The sequence below is a fragment of the Urocitellus parryii genome, chromosome 6 (assembly GCF_045843805.1).
Source record: "Urocitellus parryii isolate mUroPar1 chromosome 6, mUroPar1.hap1, whole genome shotgun sequence".
NCBI classification, from domain to species: Eukaryota; Metazoa; Chordata; class Mammalia; order Rodentia; family Sciuridae; genus Urocitellus; species Urocitellus parryii.
The window spans coordinates 142,270,084-142,295,676 of record NC_135536.1 but is presented as its reverse complement, the minus strand read 5'-3'; the positions used below and the strand labels follow the sequence as shown (position 1 = coordinate 142,295,676).

Below are 25,593 nucleotides of genomic sequence, written 5' to 3'. Positions count from 1 at the left end.
GCACTTTGAAGTGTCTTATCTTTTCATTCCTCTCTGTGACAATCTGGGCTAGTGTCGTGCTCAGTGCTTTCCACAGGTTCACTCCACATGGACTCTTCCATGCAGGTCTACAGCTATGGACCTGATTTAAGTTCAATAGTTATACTCTTGGTGGAGATTCAAAGCCAGCTGTTAGGCACCTAAGATGCCAGATCCACAGCTCTATAGTTTCTTCAATAGTGGTGGTTATGTTTCCTTTTCCTTAGTGCTGAAAAATCAATAACTCTTCATCAAATAGTAACTCATCAGCTTATCTGAAGAAGCATGTTTCTCTACTCCTCTCATTTATGCTTGTCAAGATCATATTATAAAGTTACAAAGATGACCTGAAGCCTGAGAGTCCTCTATCCCTATCCTTTGGGGTCTGTATGACCAATCACTGAGTCCTACCTAGTGCTCAGTAACACTATCCTTGTCTTCTTCTGTCTTTGTGTTCATGTTCCTTCAAGCCTACACCCCTGTAAGCCTTGATCTCTGTAGTCATTTCTGCAAAGGTCTTTTGGATTCTATTGTGTACGGTTGCAAGTCCAATTTTCCTTATGACAAACAAACAAAAAGTTAATGTTTTAAAGCAGTCAGGCTTATCAACACTTCCTAACATGACTTCTATAATGCAGGCTTACCCTACATTGTGTGCAATGTATATCCGTTTGGGAAGTCAAAGGGTGTGTGTATGGACCAAAACTTGGGCCTATGAGTGCATCATCTCTTGAAGTCCTATGTAAAACCACTTCCATCTCATTATTTTCTTTTACAGAAATGCCACAGCCTCACTAGTAAGGTAACATATACATCAAATGCCTACAAAATGAAGATCCTATATAAGCCAGAGCTAAAAATAAGTCTCATATATGTTACAAAATGATTGTTTAGCATCCAGGAACTATTCAAATAAATGATATTTCCTCACTGAATCATGAGTGTCATGTTTTCAAGATGACTTACTGATATGAGGGAATATTTATGATAATATATATGGTATGATATAATTGAAGTAGTAATATTAGTACTGCCCTTTCCTTGAAGTTAAGTATATCACCTGTATTCCCTTTTTAAATGTTTATGCAAAATAAAGACTTAAAATTGTTCAAACTGGGGCAGTTTTTGACAAGTCTACATTTTTCTAAATTTGGTAAATGAACGCTGAACTAGTTTATTAATTAGAAAATATTATTTCAAAAAGATAAATATTAAATCAAACCCAAACATAATTAGACCTCTCATTTATATCTTGTCATAGCAACCTCACAAGTGGCTTTAAAGGATTATTAATGACACAGTTATTATCATTTGTAAGCTTCACTAGAATATATATATATATATATATATATATATATATATATATATATATATATAACTTTTACAAATTATGAATGAAATTGAGAAATTGTGTGTGTATGTGTGTGTATATATATATATATATACACACACACACAAACACAAATGGCCATTTTGTATCTTTGTAAACCACTGGAGTCTTATCTTTTATTAATCTGTTCAAACTTATATTGACTAAAAGAATAGACCTTTCTGAAATGAGGAACCAATTTTTTTTCCCTAGGTTGGTTTTATCTTTGGACTTCTACAAAAAAATTATATTTATTGTTGCTCTCCAGAAAATGTTTAGGCAAATATATCTAGTACGTTCTTAAATTTCTACATATACATATAGAAATGTCAGTTTGGGGGGGAAGAGCTGACCCAGTGCTGGGCATAATAAGCCTTCATAGAACACCAATAGGGACTGATTATCTCAGGTCATCAGGGGAGGAAAAGACTATGTTTTCCAACTTTTCTATAATGACTATATAACCACATATATAGCCAGGGAAAAAAAAGCTATTTTTAAATAAAAAGTAATTTTGTTTCCAGTAAAAAATATTTTATTTTTTTTTTATGTAGAAAAGCAATTTATTCCATTATAAGCACTTACACAGTTAGTCATGGGAGTAATAGGCCTGCTGATAAAACAGGTCACCCAAAATGCAGATGGTATCAAACTAGTGGTCAAGGACCAACTCCTAAAAAAAGAAAAAAAAAAAAAGCAACTCTTATCAAGGATTAATTTAATTTTAAAAACATACAAGCTATCAATTCACTCTTCTCAACTTGACAGTATACCCGTGGTACAACTGTCAGGTGAAACATACATCTTTAAAACTTGGTGGTCCCAAGTTAAAAAAAAAAAAAAAAAAAAAAAAAAACCACTTCACATAAAGGTAAGGAATAATATGAAAACAGCTCAAGAAATACACTAACAAGCAAAAATATATGGGAAAGGAGGAACATGTAGTTTTGACTTAACTGTAGAAATCAAGAGGAGACTGGTCTACATAGGAAAATGTGCATCCTGGAAAGTCAGGTGTGAAGATATTAGAGTAGGAATCTATATGATTTGAATCTCCCCTAATTCCTGAATAAAAATGACATCTTGCGGTATTTATACTTCATGGCTCAGACACCTACCTCACTTGGCTCTATTCCTTACTCACTCTAGCTTTTACTTAAATGAGTCCAAAAAACTTGGGGATATAGCTTAAGAAGAAAAATAACCACACATAATATTCCCCTTTCTGTAGCTACTTTAGACCCGGGTTTGTTACTAGAAAATTCCTGAAGAAAATTTAAATAAGTCTGGCTTTGCTGAATAAAGTATCCCAGTTAATATTTAGAAAAAACCCACTGTTTGGGCTAATAGCAATTGTTGGTGGTACCTATATAGAGGGATAGCTGAACAAAGTCTGTCTCTCAAAACCAGTGTTAAATCAATCTCAGGGTTGAGAGGGAAAAAAGGGGAGTCTAAAATCACAAGTGCAGACACATCTAGGATCCTTGTCCTTCAGGATCCACACTTCCTTCAGGATCTTCATCATTATAGATGTTCTCTGCCATTTGCCACACTTGCATGATATTGTCTTCTGATACAGAACAAATCACCCAAGGTTCATTGGGATTCCAGGAGAAATCAGATATCTTGGCAGTGTGACCACCATGAATAAACAATAATTCTGGTGGGCCATCTTCTGCATCTTCAGGGGATTGTTCTTCTCCAATTTTACTTAAATCCCAGACATTCAGTCTACGATCAGTACCACTAGAAGCCAGAATAGTCTCATTGTGAGGTGACCATTGAACCTGAAATATTTCATCCTTATGTGATTCAAAGGAATGCAATTTAAGTTTCAGATTTCTCAGATCCCACAAGGCAACAGTCTTATCAGCTGATCCTGTGGCAAGTATGAACTCACTGTAAGGATTGAAAGAGAGGCAGTTCACTTCAGCAGTGTGAGCATCTATTGAGTGGCTTGGTTTGGAAGTATTGTTTGAACGAGTATCCCAAATCATAAGTTTCTGATCGTCAGCAACTGACCCAAACAGGGACTCATGGAGCAGATGCCAGGAAACGTCTTCTACTACTGCTGTATGCCCTGTAAAGATGGTCTTCGCATCGACCACTTTTCCTTCCTTTGGGACGGCACTGATATCCCATAGGCAGATGGTATGGTCATCTGAAGCACTAAGTAAGTGCCCACTGAGATTTGGGTTCCAAGAAAGCCCATACCCTTCCTTCTGATGTCCACGGAGACGCAAGTCTGGGTTGCACTCTCCAGAAGGGTCTGGTTTAGAAGGATGTTTTGTATAGTCAAAAACAAGAACATCACTGGATGGAGTCTTTGTTGCAATGATGCAAGGGTTCTGGGGCATATAACGAGCCCTATTTACTTCTCCTTCATGGTTGATCTTGATTTCTATTTCAATTTTCCCACTAACTGAGCCAAAACCTCCAAATTCTCCTTTCTCACTGTCGTAGTGTGATGCATCAAATTGAGCATCATCATTAGGGAGCTGTACACTGGCTATCACAAGGTGGTTTTGCTCATCTGATGTGTGTGTCCCCAAGACAAGCCGATGAATGCTGAAATCTTTTCCTTCTGGTCTGGTTACATCTGGAAGCCACTGTGCTGTTAGGCTGGGCCACTCCAGAGCATGGGTCATCACCAAATCATAAAGAAAAGGGGTGTTCTTTTTCCATGTTTTGTACTCCTCGTTGATCACACGCTCTTCCACTGCGTCGTCAAAGGCTGCTTCCTGGTCGGCCATGGCGGCAGGAGAGCCGGGGGTATCCCGGGGTCGAGCGTTGCGGGAGGGGTGGGGAGCCTGCGAGCGCTAGCTCCGCGCGCGCGGCCTCTATTGTTTCCTGCGGCCCCTGCGTGAGGGTCGACTCGCGCACCTTCGCGCGCCAGTAAAAAATATTTTAAAAAATCAAATATGACAATTGTCCCTATAAGCTTAGTAGTCTAATTAACAACATAGATATCAATTCATAAAATGCATTAGGCATAATTTTAAAACTCAGAATATCCAAAGTAAAAGATATGAGTTTCTGTCCCAAAAATGGCCACCAGATTCCAAATGCAACTAGCATACAACACCACTCATGATTTCTTCCACACTCTCTAAACATTCATGGAGTCAACTATACAACATATTTGAATATGTATGTATTTGTGTGTCTATGCACACAATACATAAAATGCATATTAAATATATGTGAATATTTATAGGCATAAAAAAGCATATTACATATTTATCATTGTGTACTTGATTTTTTCATAATATACCTAAGAATTTTTCTATTCAGTGGAGTTTATGATTCATCACTCCCCTATGGACAGATACTTTGTTGCCAGAAATGTTTTTAACATTATTTTTGCAATATATATATATATATGTATATATATATATATATATATATATATATATATATATATATATATACTTATAACACACATATATAAAGATTATATATAGAAAATGTGTGTGTGTGTGTGTGTATGAGAGAGAGAGAGAGAGAGAGAAAGAGAGATCATAGTACCTTTAGTACAGTGTGTGTTTTGAATGTGGAAACAGCAGCAAATTCATCCCCAGAAAGTTTGGAGGAGGCTGCAGTTGGCCTCGTGCCACCCTGGATCTGGGGAGAAACCACCTTAGCATTTGTTTCATCAAAGAGATGAAAAATGGTAACCTGCAGTTATTTTTATTTGCACTTTTAAAATTATGAATGAAATTGAGATATTGTATTTCTGTGTGTGTGTACACAAACACAAATGGCCATTTGGTATCTTTGTAAACTCCTGGAGTTCTATCTTTTATTGATCTGTTAAACTTATATTAACTGAAAGAATAGATCTTTCTGAAATGAGGAACCAATTTTTCCCTAGGTTGGTTTTATCTTTGGACTTTTACAAAAAAAATAATAATAATACTTATTGTTGTTCTCCAGAATATTTTTAGTTAAATATATCTAGCACATTTTTAAATGTGTGAATTTTGTGTTTATTAGAAAGATCTGTCCTTCCAAGAAGATAAACAAATCCACCTATTCTTTCTTCTATTTTATTTTGTTGTTAGTGTCTCTGGACTTTTTTGTTTGTTTTCCCATATAATTGGACTGCCTCCTCCCTCCCCACCTGACACACGCACACACCCTGTGACTTCTGTAGAGATTGAGAGATGAATTTTCTGTAGCCCACAAATTGGGAATTGAGGTTGGGATTTCTATGCAAGCTCTGTGGCTACATCTGGTATCAATCCTCTCCTCTTGTTCATTGTTTGATGTCAAGTTCTCAGGGTGGCTTCTTACTCTAGTTGGAGATACAGTGCTGGGCTCCAGGAAGTTTTTGCATCAGTAGGAGCATAGATGGTTTACATTTCTCTCCTTTTTCATTTCTCATTAACCCAAGAGGCAACTTTGGCTTCTCCCTTTATCGTGCAGAGTGCTGAGGTGAACAGCACTTGGGTCTCCCTAGCGCCTCTCCACCTTCTTCTCCCCTCTGCAGACCTTCCCCAGGCTCTGGCAAGAGCTGAGCAGCTTGGGAATCTCCTGCTGCCTTTACTTAATGGCGTGGATTATTGGAAGCTCCTGGCCACCAGCCCTTTACTCAGTGTGAGTGCTGCTGATGTAATTTTGTCATTGCTTGTTTTCCTTATTCTCATGCAGGGATGTTGGGGGGTGGGAGTGAGAAGCATTTGCAATCTGGCTTTACTCCTCTATCTTAAATAACAGGAAGTTCAAACTATTGTAATCATTTTGAAATCATTCACTGCCATGGGAAAATGGCTAAAATAAATAGCCTACAGCAATCACTTCTGTAAAGAAAATTGTGTCTCTTGAGAAAAGATATTAAAATCCAAGGAAACTTTCAAAAGAGAATTTCTATTCACATTATTAATTGATCCGTACCAACACAGGAGAGACATTTTTTATTTAAATCTTCTTTGAAAGTAACAATTCTTAACAAATTCTTCAAAAGACACTTAAAGTCGAAAGGATATAACATCAATCCTTTTGGCTTCTGCTTCCTATCACCATAGAATCTGGCAGAAACCACATAAGAAAGTTATGAACCTAGGACACTAACATAACAATGGGAATACATGGGTTTTCCTCCCTGTGGCAATTCAACAGCTGTTCTGGGAGTACCAAACACTTTTGCCATAAAAACAATACAGGAAATTAATAACTCTAAGCATAATTTAGATCTTTATTTATGTGTTTTCAGGCCCAAGTGAGATTTTAAGTGTATGTGAACAGACATTAAGTTAACATCAAAAAAATTGTATTCCTTTTAGTAATGATTTGGTGATATTAAACACACAAGCTTTAATATCTCTGCAACAATGATTGGAAAGATCAGCATTTAGAATCCAATTCTTTACCCATTTCTCAAAACTCTTGATTTCTTGCACGTTTAGAACAGTACCATTTTTACAAAGCTGATGTGATTCAAAAAGCTGTGTGCTTCTCTTTCTTTATTTCTTTTTCTTTTCTTTTTCTTCTTCTTTTTTAAAGCAGATATATGAATCTGAATTCTACGTTTGGACGATGGTTCTGTATAAGCTTCATGTTTTTCATTCATACAAGGCCTATGGAAGATGCCCTGCAGGACAAATTTTCTTCTGCACCTTCAAAGATGAAAGACTCCTCCAACGGGAGGAAATTTGCCTCCAGCTTTCAAAATGTGATATCCAGGTTCATTACTTGTGCTCCATTCCAGTCAACTGGAGTGAAATCCACAGAGCTGAATCACCATGGAGACCTTGTCTGCCATTTAGAAAATGACTTTCCAAACCACAGAGGGTTAATTTGGAGTACACCTCTTCATCCATGGGTTTGTTTTTCTCTCTGAAGAGTCTACACGAGTGATAAGCAAGGCAATATCTTGTCGGACACTGATCTTTTTGCTTTCAAAAAAAAAAAAAAAAAAAGACAGCTTTTTTTTCTTTTTTTTTTTTTTCCTAACCTTGCCATATAAGATCCTAAACTACAGCTCTGGGCCCATGGGTTCCTCAGAAGCTACCAGATTGTGCAATGCACTATCACAGAATGTCATATTAGAGCCCTGCCACAGTCACATCCAATAAGTAATCTGGCATGAAGAAAAGTTAACTGAATTAGTGGCCAATGGGGACACTTTGTGACCTACTCTTTAGGAACCAAGTCCCCTGAACTTTTCCATTCCGCTTTGCCTTCATACTTTAATAGGGACCAAATCCCCATTAACAATTGAGCAGCGACAATAAGTGCCATCAGGAAAAGGAAATTCAATTTTCGTGGGGGATGACAGCCTTACCTTTTCGCGCTTAATTGGCCGTATTGTCTCCAAAAGTTAATTGGTTACTTAGTCCAGGTAGTTAGTAAAATGTTTAGCTGCGTCAAAAAGCTCAGGCTCCCACTGTTAATGGGGCATGAAATGGAATGTTTGATACTGCAAATAAAATCAGTGATATTCAAGGATGTTATGGTAGGTAATGCGTTGAAACTGCCATTTAATGGGTCCTGGAAGATTAGGGTAGTGTCAGCCGGAACCGCCCGGTCTCTTTTCTGACATTGTTAGTTGCCTCTTCATTTACTTAACGGCTGTCTGCACTGATTACATAGGCATAAAACTCCCTACAAAAAAACAACAGAGACACGCTCTATTAGCAGTCCAATTAGAACTATTTGCATATTACAGTTCATTTCTGCTTAAGTGAATCCCTAATACAACTTTAGTAAAAAAAAAAAAATTCTATTGTGTCATTTGAAAGAAAGAGAAAAGAAGAGCTTCAAAGGTGATCTCTTTGCCTTCTTTTTTTCTCTCTTTCCTTTCCCTTTCTGTTTCTCTCCCCCGGTTTTCTTCTTCTCTTTCCCTCTTTCTCTCTCTCTCCCTCCCCTGTGCCACCTCAAACATTATTATCTGCTTTAGGTAGAGAAAGAAAAAGTTAAACTTTATGCTTAAGACACTGTTTTGTGGTTTGTGAAGATAAGGACATCCTTGTGATAATTCAGTCCTGTAAAATCCAGAGTTTGTATCCATCACTGTTATCCTTCACCTACAGGAGTTTCTACTTTTAAGAAATGTTTTTAGTTTGATTTTGATTTTCTCTGCTTTTAACTTTTAAGCAAAGCAGCCAATGTGTGTAACAATATCTCTGGTGAAGCAGAGAGCCCTTTACAGGATGTTCCTTACCTCCTCTACCTTATAGAGAGCAGGGTCCAGAGTTCTAATGTCTACCACTGTGCTTCTTAAAGTGCTGACTGTGTATGTCTGGGCATGCTCAGCTGCACATATTTGTCACACTTGAGAATTCAATTCTTTTTCACACACTTGGGGTGGCGATTAGTAGGATTAAAACAAGATAGGAGACCTCAGTTTACCAGATGTTTCTCTGATTTTCCAAATTTTAGTCCTCAGAGATAACATCACCTGATGACTCTTACTAAAGGTATTAGTAATATTTCACTTCATTGTTATTAATATTCATAATAATGATTGTAAAAAAAAAAAAGAACAGAGTGCCTTTAGCTGAATTTGGGAGGGAACACATTACCAGCAAAGGTCCTGATAAATTCTCATGATCTAGAAAGAGCTTGCTTTTTATAGGCTCATGCTTTGTGGATGGATGGAGTGATTTAGGATAGCCAGTGCAGTCTGCAATGGATGTTTTCAAGATGCTCCAAAGATAATCATATCATTCCCAAATTTTGCCACATTGGGAAACTGAGGTTCTGGAGAAGGAAAAGTTCATGGCCACCTGTTAAAAAAAAAAATAGCCCGGCTACATAGAATTTTCTGTTCTGTCTTGCTGGTGGGAGGAGGACAAGGCTGGGGACCAAGGATGGAGAAGTGTCCTGCTGGGCAAGATCATCATCCTGCCAGTGAGAGGATGAAATGGCAGCCAGGAACGTTTTGAAGCACTCATGGCCTCCCTTCTTTCACTCAGCTGCATGCCAGTATGGCTTTCCAACCTAACGTTAACCGCTTTACTTGGGATGAGTGACTGACTCCTTTGAGCCAATACATGTGGAGAGAGTAGAACTAGAAACCCCCTCCAAAGCACCTAGACTCAGCAGTAGTAGAATGAGGAGGCCAACAGGGAAATCAAGTTTTCATTTTGGGATTGTTATGAGGAACCCCATGGAGCTGGCATTCCTCCCTTTACAAAAAGCCCCCACCCTACCCCTCTACCCCTGTGGGGCTCTCATCTCTGGTTTACATCACGCACTTGAATTTTCTCAGCCTCAGGGCCAATGGAAACACCCACATCTCACAATCAACTGGTCATTTTGTCCTGAACAGTTTTGAAGGTGGCATCTGTGAACGAAGATAGATTGCAGCCATTTGGTACTCAGAGTTGTCATCCAGGAGAGCCCAGGGATACATTTGATGTCTGCATGCCTACACAGATCCCCACGAGTTGGTCCAAAATCAGTGCCACCCAACACCCTTCTACCTGTGGGTCAGCCTAACCCCTCCACAATTATCTGGATTTGCCATTCCATCAAGGAGTTCAGGGGTTGACCATGGGAAATAGGGGAATAGGGAAGGGGATTATTAAAGGTGACAGAACAGCTATTCAAGAAATAGGAGCCATTCCTAACTGGCCTTCTTTCTTTTTCATGTCTAATCCATTATTTTAAGGGTAACATGTAGACAATTGTAAGAAAAAGTGGAAAGAAAAGGCAGCGACAGCAATAACAGCCACACAACCCCAAAGCAGTGTAAACAAGCCAAACAAAAAAAAAAAAGCCCATCAGAGGGAAAGGTAAAATCCTCGATCTGTCATTTTCAATCCTTTTCACCACATGAGTGGAGTCGCAGTGTGAAATGTGTTGGCTCTGCCTGCCATAGGTATTGTTTGGATGCCCCGTCGGGTCCTTTGTGCCCTGCCTCCTGCTTCTATCCAGCGCTCATTAACACCACCACCAGATGAGCACCGTTGGAGGCAGAGGCTGACATGCAGGCCCATTGCCTTGGCGCAGTGGCCCTGCCAGGGGTGGCAAGTCGCGCCAGGGATGGGGAGCGAGACAGCCTCAAGACACACACTTTTGCCCCTGAAAGCAGTCTTTGCACCCCGCCAGGAAAACAGCTCTCTGGAAAAGCACTGCCTGCTAGTAAAATGGACTAAATCAGTAAACAGTGATTAAGGTTCTGCTTCCGCTGACTGTTGCCTCCACCGCAGACACATGGCTGCGCCTACACACACACACACACACACACACACACACACACACACACACACGGAGGGAAAAAAAAAAAGAAAACTCAGTAGAGACAAAGTTGACATTGAAAGAGAGTTGGGTGATGATTTAGGGAGCAAGGAGAATTCATGCTGCTTGAAAGTGAGAAAGCATAGAATGCTCCTGAAAAAGAAAATGGATATTTCAGGATATTCATCTCCCCTTATGTGTGTGTGTGTGTGTGTGTGTGTGTGTGTGTGATGAGAATTGCCTTTCTAAATAAAACATCAAGCAATGAAGGTAAGCAGTAGTTTGTTCACTCAACATCCACTTCCTATTTGTCAGACTCAGTAATGTGTATAACATAATCAAAATTCCTCAAATAGGTGGGATAAATCAGAAGGAGCATAACAAGCCGTCGGATATGTGCTATTTGGTGGAAACATGTTACTTCATCAATTTGCTTTTGTAAGTCAAAATAATACCCCCAACACACAAGTATCCATTCATACTAATCCTTCTATCTACCTAATTACAGATATAGAAAGATAGCATATATACATGATTTCTTACTGTTAATCTTTTTTATAATACTATAGATATTTTAAAGAATTTTGTAGGTTTCACATAGAAATGATTTTATGTGGAGCATTATCCATTGTGCTTGTGCTTTGAACCAAACAGAGAAGGCTGACTGGAACTCCAGAATACAGGAATATAATTCAAACGGACTCTGACAACTTGGAGAAATGGTCAGAAACAAGCAGAATGAGGTCTTCTGAGTGCAGGGTCATACAGTACAGAAGAAGGAAAAAAGCAATGAACTCCACAAATACGGAATGGAGAACTCACAGCAGTTGACAAACTGACCTGAATCAGAAGCCAGTGTGGGCTTGTGCCTGGTGGTCTCCTGAAGTCCCTGCACCCTGTCATACCCTGGAAGGAATTGGATCCAGCCTTGGACCACCCAGTTTGATCCCCATTCATGGTTACTTACAAAGAGTCATGGAAGTAGAACTTTTTAATCAAAAGAAGGGAAAAAAAATAACCCTCAAAAATTTAATGTTGCACATAGGTAAATGATAGATCTCAAAGGAAATTACCAATATGTGTGTAGTTTCCTTCCCAAATGTCTCTAATAGTAGCTTATGGTGTGGGGGGGCCCAAATTATTGTGAAGGAACTGTCAACATCAGGGACATAAGGCATCTTCATTTGTGGTTCCTAAAGCAATGCCAAGCATTGTTAATAGATGACTCCAAGCCTTGCAAAACAGCTAGGGCAAGAAGAGGAAAAATAAAAAAAGAGCTGGTAAAGAAAACTCAAGATGGGAAAAAAGAAAAAGAAGAGTTTAAGTGCACTTATATATCTACATCCACAATACCCCCCAAGGCCATGTGGGAAGTGGACACATGCATTATTTGACCCAGAATTTCCAGTTTGCTATAAAAATAGTAGTAATAATAATAAGTGATGTCCACAGAAATGCTAAAAATTCCATTGGTCATTAACAATTACTGTTATCTTCAAATTGGTGATGAAAAAGCTGGCTCTAGCAAGCTGTCTAACTAACCTGCCGACCCACTATTCCTAGGGATTTTGACTGACATTTAATTGCTTCCCAGTAAACAACATATGTATTAAGAGAACACTGCACATGTAGGTAAATCACTAACCCATAATAAAGTCTTATTTCTCAGTCTAAATTGTGTTTGTGTCTATGATTAGAGTGGTGTTTAGAACATTCATAATTACTGAAGTTATAATTCTAAGTAATGTTTGATGGAATCCTCATATTGAACCTTTCTGTGAGGGTGTATGCTTAGAACTGGCTACATAATTTGCAGGGTCCACTGAAAAATTTGAATTTGGCTGTAGATTTCCAAGTCCTTTACCCAAAGGCTGGACATCCTGGTACATGGAGAATAGTTCCTCATTCGACTCTCACATTCAGTGGATTGAAATCTCCCTTCAAGGATATACATTCTGACTGGACTGGAACATGCCAACATGCCCTCTGGATGTACCACAGTGCTACCACAACAGGAGAATGCTCCAAGACACCTCTAGTCATGCATCTACTGCAACTTACCTCAAACCTGCTTCCAGCACCTATGGGAAAATTGGTTGATAAAGACTTACATTGGTCAAGTCCCCATGAATCTGACCATGTGTATCATAAGAAACAAGGATCTTTCCATGGAAATAAAATGTATTTTTATGTTTACATAAAATAAACAGTGCAGAATTGTTCTAATAATGCCCTGAATATTAGCTCTCTTAAGAGATGATGAACTATTTCTGGCAACACTGAGAATTGTCTGTTCCTGCCTATTTTATTCACATTTGGAAGCCAGTTTATAATCTTATTATTAAAAGTCATAGTTTTCTTTTAGAGACAATAAGCATATTTTTATATGTATGTAAGATATTACATATTTGTAAGTAAATTATATCAACTCTAAATTCTAATTCGTAGGAAAATCTGCTTTTTTAGGAAGCACATCATCATTAGTCTCTATATAAATAGACAAACACACTACATAGTTATTATTAGATAAAATATATCCAATTAAGATTATTTGTTTGAGAAATGATAAATAATACTGAAGCCATCATAAGGTGATAACTTAATGAAATGTCAACCACCTCTTTACTCCCATTTGATTACATTTCTACTCATGGGTAATCAGTAATATAATTCATTGTTCATAAACTTTTATAAAAATTGAGGAATTGTTTTGCTTTGGAACAAGCATTGACAGATTGAGAATGCTACTACAACTTTAGAGGATATGTCTTCTGAAAAAAAAATTTTGCATGAACTCCATTTATAACTAGACAGGACAATGTCAGCCCTACGAGTGGTCAGTGGAACTGATCTGCATGCAACCCTTGAGTTGGTCCCAACTTCCTCCTCTCTCAAAGAATGAGTAGGATCTGAAGTGGGTGCCTGGCAGGAGAGGTATCTTAAATCTTTGCCATAAAATGAGCATGCTTCTGTCTCTAGTCCAAGAAAAGCAGGGTTCAAGGGAAACCCCAGGAAGTTAGAGATGCCAAGAATGTGAAATGTCTTCTGAAGAAAGCTGCAGGCAATAAGCAGAGCCCAGGACAAGAGAGAGGCCTTGTGGACTGCAGCTAGCAAGGCTATAGATGCCCTGTTGCTCCAAACTTTTGGAGACTCATATATTGCCACCATGTGCTCACTTGTTTTGGACTCATACTTTCTTTCTACACCCCTATTTCTTCCTTTAGGAAGGGAAATATTTATTTGCTCTATGCCATTGTACATTGGCACAGAGTATGTAGGTAACAAGTATGTAACTTGCTTTTGGATATTTATAAAGAGTTTGTGATGAGTTGCAGAAAAGACTTTTGACTTGAACTTTTGAGCAAAACAGACTGTTAATACTATGAGGACTCTTGAAGGTAGATTGAATACATTTTGCATTTTGAAATGGATGTAAATCTTTGGGGGCCAAGGGAGGAATGTTATGGTTTGAATTTGGAATGTCCCTCATAGTCTTCATTCCCCAGTACAGCAATGTTCAGAACTGGGGCTTTTGAGAAATGATAGCATGATGTGGACTTTGACCTCATCAGTAGATTAATCCATTGATAGTCAAACGGGCTATTGGGATATGGTGGTAACTGGAGACAAAGGACATTGTTGGGGAAGTAGGTCAATTTCAGTGACCTCCAGGTGCACTAGAAGGGTATTTTGTGATCCTGATCCCTTCCTGTTTCTCTCTTAGTGCTTTCCGGCTTCCATGAACTGAGCAGCCTTCCTCTGCCATGCCCTTCTTCCATGGTGCTCTGCCTCACCACAGGTCCAGAGCAATAGAGTCAGCTGACCATGGACTGAAACCTCAGAAGCCATGAGCCAAAAATAAATACTTTCTCCTTTTAAGCTGTTTATGTCAGGTACTTGGGTCACGGTGACTTAAATGTAAATATCAGAATTCCTATTAGCCCTGTGAGCTCAGAAAAGTGGCTTTGTGTCCCTGTGCCTCAAGTTCTTCCACTAAGTAGAAGGCTGGGGGACTGAATGAGAACACCTGTGTCCCCCATGCCTTGTAAATCGCAAAGTGATCTTTACAAGTTTGATTATTACATTTTAGAGTATATACAAAATAAAATTAAATAATACTTTCTTCTTTTATCATGACTAAGATATTAAAGAACGAAAGAAGAAGGCAAATACACCTCTTAATAAATTTAAAACACAAAAATGCAGTTCAGTGAAACAGAAAATGCAAAGTTACATGAGTAATCCCATTGTGAATTGTGGAAAATTGAGGAGGAATCCAAGGATACTTTAAGCTTGGAGATGATAGAAGGTAAATAAAAATGGAAATGAGAAAGAAAAATTGACTTACTACCCTATTTGTCTGGCATGAGGGGTTCATTCAGATGCCTAAATTAACCCACTATGCACATTGTCATATGTGGGGTCACATTGTTCCCTAATGTGGAAAGTTAATGCTTGTTTGTACACAGAATGAATCATCTCCAAAATAATAAAAAAAAAGGATTAGGAAGTATTTTGTTTCCCATATGCACCTCTATAACAAAAAGAATTAATTTCTTAGAGAAAGCCTTGGCGAGAGAATTTTGCTAGTATAGTTGTGGGCCCTAATAAGAAGAGCAGTCAGAAGTGGAGGCAGATAGGCTTAGAGTGAAATGCAAATCAAATATATGAATATACCCACATATTTTCACATACCATTTTCATCATTGATTAACCAGCCACATGACCTTTTCAGTAAGAGAAATAATTGGCAGTTTTAACAAACGAAAAATTGATCCTATTACTCAGGATAGAATTTTCCACCTTTTTCAAAAGAGATGCTTATTAAAGAGGTCAGTTTCTTTTTTCCCCCCCTTCAGGGTCATGCATATGTAAGTAAGCATGGCCATTATGTGCCATCTATGAGAATGGACGGGTGAGCCATAAACACAAACATTCACACACAGCGAGGTCTCCAGTGTTCCTGTTCGCCAATTACAGTAATGCTGATGACATATCTCGTTTAATGCACATGGCATTAAAGTAGTCCCCCCTTTTCTAGGAAAATCTAATTACACCAAACCCAAGCACTCAATCAAACCTGTTATTCTGTGGCTAAACAGCCTGGCGTTAATGCAATTTGAGGAGATCCAGGCCGTGACTGGAAACGTCATGTATTAACAATATCTAATGGGGGCTCCCGTAGGTAAATGAATATGCTAACAAGCAAGATCACTGCTAAATCTAATATCTTTAAGCTGTTTAATTCCAAACAGTCCCTTAATAAATCAATTGACCGGGAGAGCTGATGCCCCTATCAATTATTCAAGAGGGCAAATAAATATTTCAGATGATTTGATAGGAAGGCTAGTGCTGGTCTTACAGAAAGCTTTGCATTTCATTAGCTTCTTGCTAAAAGTTTTATAATGAGCAGAACACAGGTGGCATCCCCACTGCCGAAATGGGAAAGGGGGAAATAAGAGATTGGAGATCAAGCCTTCCTTCGTCTCTGCATTATTCCATTATCCATACCTCTCTTTTGTAATGTGAAAATTAGAGTCAAGTCCCCCAAAGAATTAATTCTCCGCAATCACAAAGGAAATTAAAATGATCAAAAGTATGTCATATTGCAAGAGTCTTAATTGTAATTCCTATTGGAAATGCAATTATCAGATACCAATATCATGAATATAATTTATGCAGTTCCACATCCAAATAGCCCTTTGCCAAATATTTAATATTATCAATTCCATTTTCCAGAGTAAGAAACTGAGTTCCCTGAGCCATTTATAAAGTGCTGACTAGGTCACCTGTATTTGAAAGCAGGTGATTTTTTTTTTCCTCCTTAGAGGCTATTATTCATATTGAAAGCATACATTCCTATTTAATATGAGTTCGGTCTCATGAATAATCTGCTTTCAAGTTCTAATCCTTTGTACCAGAGAAAGAAAGGAAGGAGAGAAGGATGGAAGGGGAAGAGGAAAGAGGAAATCAAGAGGAAAGCAGAAATGGAGGGGTATTAATGTGATGAACATGATTTTTCTTAATATGCATGTGAATGCTTTTGTGTTTAAAATGAACTTAACAGAAACACTTGAGAGAAAATGAATGAATGAAACTAACTCACCTGTGTTGGGAGAGTAGACAGGAAGAGAGTCTTACACATCATGGCCTCTTGGTCTCTATTGTGGAGGTAGGGACCCAGACACTGTTGGAAAGGCTTGACATCTGATAACTTAAGTAAGCATTTCCATATTATCTGTGAAAGGAAGCATTTGTCTAGTTTTTCTTCAGATCTGGAATTGATCAAACAATAATTTTATCAAATTTTGAGATTGCAGGCTGTGAAACTAAAATGGCGTGTCATCTCTTAACAGCATTTTACAGTTTACAAATGTAAAATCCCTGTTAAATTACTGTAAGCGTTATTGTTATGAGGAGTATTGCAGGAGAGAAAAGGAATTTAGATTATCTGAAAAATAAAACTTAATTGTCGAAGGTTTGAATATAAAAACAGTTGACTATTTTTTTCTAAATAAAAAGATCCATATAAAAATCACTGAATGAGGATTTTCCATGCCGGCAGTTATACTCTACAAAACACTCAATGAGCTATGAAAGAGACATCTCAGCTACAGAAAATCATAATTTAAATGTTAGGTTTGTTCATTTTCAGCTTCATGAATCAATAGAGTACATCCTCTACATTTTTCTGTAAGTAAAATCTGGTCATGTTTAAAATCAGATTTGGGTACTTTTACTCATCAGAAGTATCTTTACATGGAGCCATTTAATTAAGTGTTTAAAATCCTAAACCCCACAGAAACTGTGATGGCAGATGTAACCTGTGAAGCAAAGTGCTTATTATTGTTTGAATATGAGGTGTCCTCCAAAAGCTCATGATTAGATTATGAAAGCTGTGACCTAATCAGTGGGGATTGATTAATCTGATGGATTAATAACTTGAAAGAACTACTTTACTGGATGGTAACTATAAGCAGATAGGGTATGACTGGAGGAGGTAGGTCACAGAGGAGTTGGCCTTTGGGGTTTATATTTTGTCCCTGACACCTCACTTGCTCTCTGCTTCCTAACTGCTATAATCTGAGCTGCTTTCCTCTGCCACACCCTTCCACCATCGTGTTCTGCCTCACCTCAGGCCCAGAGCAATGCAGTAGTTGCTGGACATGGACTGAAACCTGAAAATGTGAGCTGAGATAAACTTTTCCTCCTCTAAGTTGTTCTTGTCATCTACTTTGGTCAGAGCAGCAAAAGGCTAACTAACATATTCTTCATTATTCTCTGCATCAAATACCTAGTGTTTACATAAAAGAAATAATTTTGAAAAATTTACTTTACTTGAAAAAATAAATACTCATATTGCATCAGAAAAAAAATATATATATATATATCTTAAAGATGGTAGTCAGGAATAATTGGGCCAAAGAAATAAGAGTCAGAAATCTATCAGAAATATCCCCTGAAGTGCTCCCAAGAGAATGGCAGAAGGTGGAATTTTGGATACCATGCTTTTAGTAATTGACAGCCATGCCCTCAGCAACTCTTAACCTTTCTGAAGGCATCAAAAACCAGTAGAATGATACCCAGGCTGAAAGGAATGTCTCCACATTCAAAAGACCAAGCTCAGGTATTTCCTTGTCATCAGGGAATGCTCCCTGGTTGTCTGTACTAGCACTGGAGGAATATCTCTATACTAAGAATCACCAATGAGTCCATATAACTCAAAAGCACACACAGGTGAGCACAGACAAAAATGGCATCTATCTCTACAAAGTTCACTTTGGGAAACTGTTCACAGACCAAATAGATTTAACATGTCAAAGACTACAAACCCTAAGAAGGATGTAAGTAGCTATGCAAACCACTAAAACGACAATTAACTATTTTTGAAGTAAAAATTATAATCATAAAATGTTACTATTTATATTACTGATAAAAAAAACTAGTAATGAGATCTTGATCCAATGATCAGATAACACATAAGCATAATTGAAGAACTTATTTAATGAACTGGAGGACTGTCTAATGTTGATATAGGCTTCTGTCTGAATATTCCACCAGAAATGGATCTTACACTAAGTCTTGCCAAAGACTAGCTTGAAAACTGAGATATTTCAGAAAGATGATTGAAGGCACAAATTAGCCATCTCTCCCCTTCTCTAGGATGCTCAGGTACTATTCCCAGATTAAAGTAAATCATCAGACCACAACTACCAGGGCAATAACATCTTAACTTTTCAGAGAAATGTCTTTTCTGAGTTGAGATTTAACATTATACTTTCAGCTTTCACAGAAAGATATTATAAGAAATGTCCTTTTGAAGAATGTTCTGTACTTTCAGAAGATCAGAGTTGAAGACATTGCCCACTATATTACCTAATATCCTTTAGATGAAGATTTATATGACACTTTACATACTAGACATTTAGCACCAGAAAAATAAATTGTTTTTCCGTAGGAGATTTCCTTTATGTGGTAATCTGAAATCTAGATTTTAATATGTATCCTCTTTACTTTCTCTGCCCCAAAGCCACTTGCTTAAATTTATTGATTATCTAAATGATTTAAGATACATGAACTATATATTTTTCTGTTATTTATAATTTTTTCAATTTATTTTTATCGTTAAAATTTAACTTTGGACTTTTATAGAAATAGTATAATTAAAATTTTAAAAAATAATACTTGTTATTTTAAGCTGCCTTATTTCCATGAGAGGGTAGAAAATAAGTAAATATTTAGTCATAAATTGGATAGAATGTCAGGATCCATCAAGGATATTGGCTAAACCACATTTGTTTGAATTTTGGCTTCTTAAATGCCGGACAGCATGTCTTAAACTCCAATTACCTTCAACTCTAATCTAACTTTGAAACTATAGCTTTTGAAAACTTTTCCTGGTCTTGTCTACTATCTGTACCACCCCAACTTATTTATGAGCCCCCTTATAAGAAATATAAAGAAAAATCTTCTTTGCCTGACTGCCAGGCATGTAAAACCACCTGTATTTTCTATTGGTATCCTTTCAAGAATTAGTTTTAATAAGAAAGGGAGATGTCAAATTTAGATTGTATTTTTATTTCATTATATTTCCTAGTAGAGTTCTATAAAGAAAAAGAGGATGAAACAACACTATAAACTAATTAGATTTAACACACATATACAGAACCTTCCACCCAAATAGCAGAAGCCATATTTTTCTCAAGTGCACATGAAACATTCTCCACTTTAGTCCATATGTTAGGCTATAAATCAAGTCTTACTCAATTATAAAAGATTGATTTGTACAATATCCTTTTTTCCCATTTACAATGGAATGAAACTAGGAATGAACAATGAAAGATGAACTGGAAATGCACAGATGTGTGATAAGAAGAGAGTGCACTTCTTCATAACAAGAGCAAGGAACAGTTAGATATAGAGACTGTAGGTGGTTTTACACATGATTGGCAGTTGGAGAAAGGGGACATTTATTGAAAGTGAGGTATGGGGGTCTCCATATATTATTATAGAACTATTTATCCCTTCAATTACACAAACATTTGTTTGATCTATTTTGGAGCTTTGTTGTTTGGTGAATATATGTTTACAATTATATATCTTGATGATGACTTGATCTTTTTTATCAATACATGTTTTTTCTTCTTTGTTTCTTCCAGCAGCCTTTGATTTAGAGTGTATTTTTGTGATAGTATAACCACTTTAGCTTCTTTTTTTATCACTATGTGCATGGATTATCTTTTATTATCCTCTCACTTTCTGCAGATCTAAAACAAGTATTCTGTAGACAACAACAGATAGTTCGATCATGGTTTGACTCATTTTTTGTATACATTCTGCCAATCTCCGCCTTTTGATTGAAGAGTTTAGGCCATTTACATTTAAAATAATTGGTAACAGATACTTACTTCTGGGTTTTTTTTTTCTATTTGTTTCTTAAATGTCTCATAGATACACCCCTAATTTCCTCCATTAATGCCTTCATTTGTGGGGTTTTTTGACAATAATTTGTTTTGATTCCCTTCTCATTTTATTTTGTGATAGATTTTTTGTGGTTATCACAGTGATTACATATAATATTTTAACTGATGCCAACTTAATTTCCATTGTGAGCAAAAATCATACTCTTGCTGGGTGTAGTGGCATATGCCTGTAATCCCAGCAGCTCAGGAGGCTGAGGCAAGAGGATCTCGAGTTCAAAGCCAGCCTCAGCAAAAGTGAAGTGATAAGATACTCAGTGAGACCCTGTCTCTAAATAAAATACAAAATAGGTCTAGGATGCTATCCTTCCTCCATTGCATGCTTTTAGCCCCTTTATCAAATATAAGATAGTTGTAACTTTGTGGATTAGTCTCTGTGTCCTCTATTCTATACCATTGGTCCACCCGCCTGTTTTGGTACCAGTACCATGCTGTTTTTGTCACTATTGCTCTGTAATATAGTTTGAAATCTGGTATCGCTATACCGCCTGATTCACACTTCCTGCTTAGAATTGCTTTTGCTATTCTGGGTCTTTTATTTTTCCATATGAATTTCTTGATTGCTTTATCTATTTCTTCAAGAAATGCCGTTGGGATTTTGATTGGCATTGCATTAAACCTATAGAGAACTTTTGGTAATATCACCATTTTGATAATGTTAGTTCTGCCTATCCATGAACAGGGTATATTTTTCCATCTTCTAAGATCTTCTTCTACTTCTCTCTTTAGGGTTCTGTAGTTTTCATTGTATAAATCTTTTACCTCTTTTGTTAGGTTGATTCCCAAGTATTTTATTTTTTTGGAGGATATTGTGAATGGAGTGTATTTCCTCATTTCCGTTTCAGAAGTTTTGTCGCTGATATACAGAAATGCCTTTGATTTATGCGTGTTGATTTTATATCCTGCCACTTTGCTGAATTCATTTATTAGTTCTAGTAGTTTCTTTATAGACCCTTTTGGGTCTTCTAGGTATAGAATCATGTCATCAGCAAATAGTGATAATTTAAGTTCTTCTTTTCCTATTTTTATGCCTTTAATTTCTTTCACAAAATGAAACTGAATCCCTTTCTCTCGCCATGCACAAAAGTTAACTCAAAATGGATCAAGGAGCTTGATATCAAATCAGAGACTCTGCGTCTGATAGAAGAAAAAGTTGGCTCCGATCTACATATTGTGGAGTCGGGCTCCAAATTCCTTAATAGGACACCCATAGCACAAGAGTTAATAACAAGAATCAACAAATGGGACTTACTTAAACTAAAAAGTTTTTTCTCAGCAAGAGAAACAATAAGAGAGGTAAATAGGGAGCCTACATCATGGGAACAAATTTTTACTCCTCACACTTCAGATAGAGCCCTAATATTCAGAGTATACAAAGAACTCAAAAAATTAGACAATAAGATAACAAATAACCCAATCAACAAATGGGCCAAGGACCTGAACAGACACTTCTCAGAGGAGGATATACAATCAATCAACAAGTACATGAAAAAATGCTCACCATCTCTAGCAGTCAGAGAAATGCAAATCAAAACCACCCTAAGATACCATCTCACTCCAGTAAGATTGGCAGCCACTATGAAGTCAAACAACAACAAGTGCTGGCGAGGATGTGGAGAAAAGGGTACACCTGTACATTGCTGGTGGGACTGCAAATTGGTGCGGCCAATTTGGAAAGCAGTTTGGAGATTCCTGGGAAAGCTGGGAATGGAACCACCATTTGACCCTGCTATTGGCCTTCTTGGACTATTCCCTGAAGACCTTAAAAGAGCATGCTACAGGGATACTGCCACATCAATGTTCATAGCAGCACAATTCACAATAGCTAGACTGTGGAACCAACCCAGATGCCCTTCAATAGATGAATGGATAAAAAAAATGTGGCATTTATACACCATGGAATACTATGCAGCACTAACAAATGACAAAATCATGGAATTTGCAGGGAAATGGATGGCACTAGAGCAGATTATGCTTAGTGAAGCTAGCCAATCCCTAAAAAACAAATACCAAATGTCTTCTTTGATATAATGAGAGCAACTATGAACAGAGTAGGGAGGAAGAGCAGGAAAATAAGATTAACTTTAAACACAGACATGAGATGGGAGGGAAAGGGAGAGAAAAGGGAAATTGCATGGAAATGAAGGGAGACCCTCATTGCTATACAAAATTACATATAAGAGGTTGTGAGGGGAATGGGAAAATAAACAAGGAGAGAAATGAATTACAGTAGATGGGGTAGAGAGAGAAGATGGGAGGGTAGGGGAGGGGGGATAGTAGGGGACAGGAAAGGTAGCAGAATACAACAGTTACTAATAGGGCATTATGTAAAAATGTGGATGTGTAACCGATGTGATTCTGCAACCTGCATTTGGGGTAAAAATTGGGAGTTCATAACCCACTTCAATCTAATGTATGAAATATGATATGTCAATAGCTTTGTAATGTTGTGAACAACCAATAAAATTTAAAAAAAAAATAGGTCTAGGGATGTGGTTCAGTGGTTGAGTTCCCCTCACCTTAATCCCCAGTACTGCCCCTGCCAAAAAAATTCTATTCTTATTCAGTTCCTTTATCCCTTATGCTAAGTCACTAATTGTATCTTATACATTATGTGGCCAATAATACACAGTTATAATAATCTTAACACATGGATCTTTTAATTCTGTTGTAATTAAAACTGGAGTTACACACCAAAATTACAATGACTAAATTTTATATTTGTTCATATATTTATCTTTATTGGAGATCTTTATATCTTCACACAGCTTTTAGTTCCTGTCTACCCTCCTTTTGTTCCAACCTGAGGGACTTCTGACATTTCTTACAAGGCAGTGAATTCCCTCAGCTTTTGTTTATCATAGAATATCTTAATGTCTCCCTAATTTTTTCTTAATAAAATTTTGCTGAGTATAGTATGTTATGAGTCATTTCTCTCTTGCTGCTTTGCCCAACTACCAGGAATATAAATCTTTGTATTTATCTTTCAAGTTTAATCAAATTATATCTCTGTACAGGTCTATGGAGTTTAGCCTACTTGAGTTTACTTGTGCTTCTTGGAATTGGAGATTCATGGATTTCATAAATTTTGGAAAAGTTTTAGCCTTTATTATTCTAAATAATTTTTCTTCTCCTTTATTCTCTCTTTCCCTTCTGCGATTCTCATAATGCATAGGTTGAACACCTTTTTTTTTTTTGTACTGGGGATTGAACTTAAGGCCACTCAACCATGGAGCCACATCCCCAGTCCTATTTTGTATTTTATTTAGAGACAGGGTCTCACTGAGTTGCTTAGTACCTTGCTTTTTGCTGAGGCTGGCTTTGAATTTGCAATCCTCCTGCATCAGCCTCCAGAGCTGCTGGTAATATAGGTGTGCACCACCATGCCCAGAGGTTGATCAACTTGATGTTGTCCAACAAGTATCTTAGTTATATTTCTTCAGTTATATTTCTTAGTTATGTTATGCTCCTCAGATTTCAAAAATTCACTTGTTCTGTTTTTAAGTTCACTGATTCTTCTACCTGTGTGAATCTCTGTTGGACTTCTCCAGTAAATTTTCAATTTTAGTTATTATATTTTCAACTTCATACTGCTTGTTGGGTTCTTTCTTATAATTTCTATTTCTTTGTTGGATATTATCTTTTTGTTCATATGTTGTTTTCATGATTTCCATTTTTCCCTTGCCTATGTTTTTCTTTAGCACTTTGAGCTGTTGTTTGAACCGCAATGTGAACATTCTAGGAGATGACTTCTGCTCATTAATTTTGTTCCTTTGAATGGTTCATGTTTTCTTAATTCGTTACACGCCTTGTGATATTTTCTATTGTTGTCAGAAACTGGTGATTTGGCTATAATGTAATAACTGGCAATCAGAATCTCCTCATTCCCATGTTTATGTTTCTTTATTGTGTTTTGTTTAATTATATTGTTGTAGGCTGTGGTAGCCTATTTATTTTGATATTTTTACAAATTATCAGTGCAAAGTCCATTTCTTATTGCGCATAATAACTTTAGTCTCTATTCTTTAGGCTTGCATTCAGCTAATGTATGATAAAAATTTTCTGAGTATCACAAACTCTCTCAGACTTTGCAGACTGGGTCTGTTCAGGGAGAGCTGACATGTCCAAACTTAAGCGTGTTTTAAGCTAGAGAGATGGCAGAGGTGAAAAGTTAGGGTTTTCATGGAACTTTTCTAGGCTGGCATCTGTTCGACCATGTGTATGGCCTTTTAAATTTCTCTGTGAACATGACTTGTTTTGAATACCCTAATTTCCCAAAGACCTTCAGTCCATCATTTCTTTCAGATCTTAGTTGGTCTATCTTATATTTCATTCATAATCTCTTTCCCTAGGTGGCTGTTGTTTTACATGTCATTCCTGATACTTTTCTACTTACGTTCTGTAAGGAATAAAGAGGCAAACACCTCATGTCAATTCTTTATGTATCCCTCAGACAGATTACAAACAATATGTACAATAATTTTTAAACATGGTCTTCTTTACTCCCTTCAATTCAGAGGAGAGAAATGGGAACTAGGTTGCTGCCTCAAACTCAAGACCACTGGCATATCAGGGAAAGGGTGAGAGCAAGACGAAAATAATGCATAATTTCCCTATTTTAAAACTGATTTTTTTCTTCACTTATTGTTCTCTTGATTGTTATATATCTTTGAATGTTTTTCAGTGTTCTGGCAAAGTAAGTTCAAATAATTTTTCTATTCTTGTTTTTTTCTTTCAATTTTTTTGTGGTGATGCAGAGTACCAAAACCTGGCAATTCCAAATCTACCATTCTGTTCTCTATATACATTTTTAAGCTGCCAAGTTGCTGAAAACCTGAGATGATTGGATGAATAAGACTAAATTAAGCAAAACAAATAAAACAACAACAACATCAACAACAAGAAACCTACAATCATTTGAAAAAGTTTTCAGATAAAAATAAATAATTTTAAAAATTCTATTTTAGTCAATGGATTTTATTCAGATGAAAACTAATCAATATAGAGACGGACAGCCTATCTTGTAGATATGCCTGCCTC

The 25,593-nt window shown here is 37.0% G+C and overlaps 1 pseudogene; it reads right to left on the bottom strand.

Moving 5' to 3' along the window:
• Positions 1–2,243: 2,243 nt before the first annotated feature.
• On the bottom strand, positions 2,244–4,232 carry LOC144255310 (histone-binding protein RBBP4 pseudogene; annotated as a pseudogene).
• Between the last annotated feature and the right edge of the window lie 21,361 nt (positions 4,233–25,593).